The sequence below is a fragment of the Lucilia cuprina genome, chromosome 5, assembly GCF_022045245.1.
Source record: "Lucilia cuprina isolate Lc7/37 chromosome 5, ASM2204524v1, whole genome shotgun sequence".
NCBI lineage: Eukaryota > Metazoa > Arthropoda > Insecta > Diptera > Calliphoridae > Lucilia > Lucilia cuprina.
Window position 1 is genome coordinate 39,328,890 of NC_060953.1, and position 3,741 is coordinate 39,332,630.

The following is a 3,741-nucleotide window of genomic DNA, read 5'->3' on the forward strand; positions in this document are numbered from 1 at the left end:
CTAGAACTGAACTAGAACTGAACTAGAACTGAACTAGAACTGAACTAGAATTGAACTAGAACTGAACTAGAACTGAACTAGAACTGAACTAGAACTGAACTAGAACTATACTAGAATTGAATTAGTTTTTGTGTAGTTTGGAAACCTCTGTTAAAGTTGACTAAAATTACCACAGATGATGCACGTGAGCATATAATAGTTAAAATGCCTAATATGTTTAACAGTAGAATTCAATAATGAGTTAAAATTTTTAATTACTTAAAACCTATGTAAGTGCTAACTTTGTGCTTAATAGGATTATATAGAATGAAATTTCAAAATTTCCTGCTAAGGCAACTTTAAACATACATGGATATATTGTGCAGACAATTAAATTTAAAATATAAATAATTATATATTTAACATGCAGTTTTAAAGATTCGTTGATTTGAAAAAGTTTACAAATCAAAGCAACATTCATTAAATTAACCATAATTATTTACATTGCTAATGCAGCAGCAAAAATCATTTGAAGTCATTCTCATCATCATCAGTCAATTTATTTCAATCTCAATCTGCCTGCTGTTTGTTTGTTTGTTTGCATGTCCTTTAGAGTTTGATGCAAAAAAATTCTTTATCATTCTTTTGAACAAGATTTTTTCGCAGATAAATTTTAATTGCTGCTGCTGTTTTATATTTACTCACATTTGTCATGCACATTCATGTTCATGTGTGTGTTAAGCAGATTTTTCTTTCTATTTTTTTTTTAGAATTTATGTTGTTTATTCGAAAAAGAAAGAAAGAAAACACGATGAAAAATTATAGCGTAAATAATATTTTATCATTTTGATCATTTGAAGTCAGTAATGTGATGCTCATTTAAATGTCGTTAACGTTGACATTTTTCAATTCACTTGTGTTGTGTGCAGTGGCGGTAGAACTCATAGTGGCTGCTTGTTTTTTATTACATTTTATGATTTTTGTAAAATAATGTTTTCTTTTATTTTTTTTTTTGCTGTCTATATATGTATGTAGAAATATATTTACACATTTTTATCGGTGAAGAGAGAAGAAATATGTACGTATTTGTATGTATATACAAAGACATATGGATTTTAAAGCAGAGATTGACAACCTTTTTAAGATATTTAAAATTTTTAATTTTTTTCTTTATTATAAAAAATTTAATGATCTTTAAATTTTACCTAATTAAAAAATTTTTAATTTTTTTTAAAGTTTTGGAAACTCTGTCTTACACTTCCAGGGACAAAATAGAAATGTTATTGAAATATATGTATCTCATATACATACATACACATATTTGTTCGTCGTTGCATTATATTTTTATTTTGAGTATAATTTTATTGTTAGAAAATATCTCATATGTCACCATTAATAGCTTATTTTGCACAAGTAAATACCTGCATAAATTTTAAAAAATTCATCATTTTTTCGTTTAAAGTTCAAAATACTACAGTCAGAAATTTGAAAAACGAATAAATAAACAATTATTAATGTATAGTCGGACCGACCATATGTATAATCGGGCCGATGCATAGGGAAGTAGGGGTAAATGTGGGCCTATTCTTATAAGTTTTAATATTGAAGTCATTTTCCGAAGGGGATTGTGTATGAGGGCTAGGGTCCCGATTGTATGGGGATACGAAAAATAATGAACCGATTTCAACCGTTTTCAATTCCATTTTCATCCTTGAATCAAAAGAAGAGTATGTGCCAAATATAATGAAGTAATCTTGAAAATTGCTAACTGTAGCGTGTGCACAAGGTTTACATGGACACACAGACAGACGGATGGACGGACGGACGGACAAATCTGGATCGACTCAGAAAGTGATTCTTAGTCAATTGGTATAATTTAAGGAGCAATATTTATGGATATTACAAACTTCAGCACAAACGCAATACCCTACACACTATAGGGCATGCAAAATTAATAATGACTTGTACTTCTTACTAACTTCAACTGCATAATCAATCATCACAACAAAATCCTATTATTAACTTGTCCTTAACAACTTATTTTTGAATAACAACTATATTCCTTCCGAATTGCTTATAACAAGTCTAATAGATAATCGGTGAGTTAAAGAGTGGTCTTGGTTTTAAGAAAACGAATCTGCTTACTGAATTACATCTTTGTAAACGAGCATTATAAGTCTTTCTTTAACTATTTGCAACCATGACAACATCGTGTTGAAAGGTAGTAGACATTTTTAAAATTGTGATGTCATCGAAGGCAAGCGCTAACGGCGCTCGTTTACAATTATGCACTTAAAAAAGTCCTTAGCATGCACGCTTACATAGAAGTAGTTAAGTAAGTAGTCTTGTTTTTTTGAAAATAGCTAGCGAAAATGCGAACCAGGGAAGACGTGTATGGTAGTAAATTGCCCCACTTACTTAACCACTACTTACCTCTTAGATACCTTATAAGTATAATGTTGTCATTCAAAAATTAGCTGTTATTTAAGTACAATTTCTTAACGGGTTGGATACGCATTTAAACATTTTCAATATAAATTCACTTTCATTTGAAATTAAATTTTTTAAACATTTCAGTTTTGTTTTCTTACAATATTGCGATATAAAACTCCTTAAAAAGAATGAAAGTAAATACATTTTAAAAGTCTTTATTATTGAGTATTTTACTTGGATATTAACACATATTTCTGCAAATAAAAAAAAATGTAGATAATAAGATAAATAATATTAATATTAACAATTTTCTTATATATAGCAAAAGAGGCTCCTTAATGAGTGACTTATTTAAAAAAGCACAGCAACGGCAGAGAAAAAAATTGGAGTTTTTGGGAATTAAGTGGCAACACCACAGGGGAAGAATAAATTGCTTATATAATAAAAAATATCATGGAAAACTCAATGGAAAATGGGGAAAACACAAAAAAGAATAAAGACTATATAGTCTTGGAACTATAGTTCCTTGGTAAAATGGCTTCCACCAAAATGGTCAGTAAAATCGTTGCTGGTAAACTGTATAGGATATAGGAAGTGGAATTGCACAACGGTAAGGTATCAAAATCCACTTTTATGGCTTCTCACTTAATACAGACTCTACATACTTAATTTCACGTTTCTAGGTTCAGTTAAAAAGTACCTTATGAAGAACGAAAAAGTAGCAAAAAGGCCTCTTTATGGGTTCCCGCTTAATCCAGGCTCTACATAATTAATTTCATGTTTCTAGTTTCAATATTATAGAAAATAGTACCCTTTATAGAAGGAAAAAGTACTTAAAAGTTCCCTTTTATGTGTTCTCACCTAATCCGGACTCTACAAACTTATTTTCATGTTTCTATGTTCAATATTATAGAAAATTCAAAAAGTACCTTTTTTAGAACGAAAAAATACCAAAGATTCCCTTTTTGTAGGTTCTTACCTAGTCAAGGCCCTACATGCTAAATTTCATGTTTCTAGGTTTAATATTATAGAAAATTTAAAAAGTACCTTTTGTAAAACGGAAAAGTACCAAAAAACCCCTTTTATGTGTTCTCGTCTAATCCGGATTCTACATGCTAAATTTCATGTTTCTAGGTTTAATATTATAGAAAATTAAAAAGTACCTTTTGTAGAACGAAAAAGTACCAAAAAGTTCCCTTTTATGTGTTCTGATCTAATCCGGGCTCTACGTACTTAATTTCATGTTTCTAGGTTTAATATTATAGAAAATTCAAAAAGCATCTTTTGTAGAACGAAAAAGTACCAAAAAATTCCCTTCTGGTGTGTTCT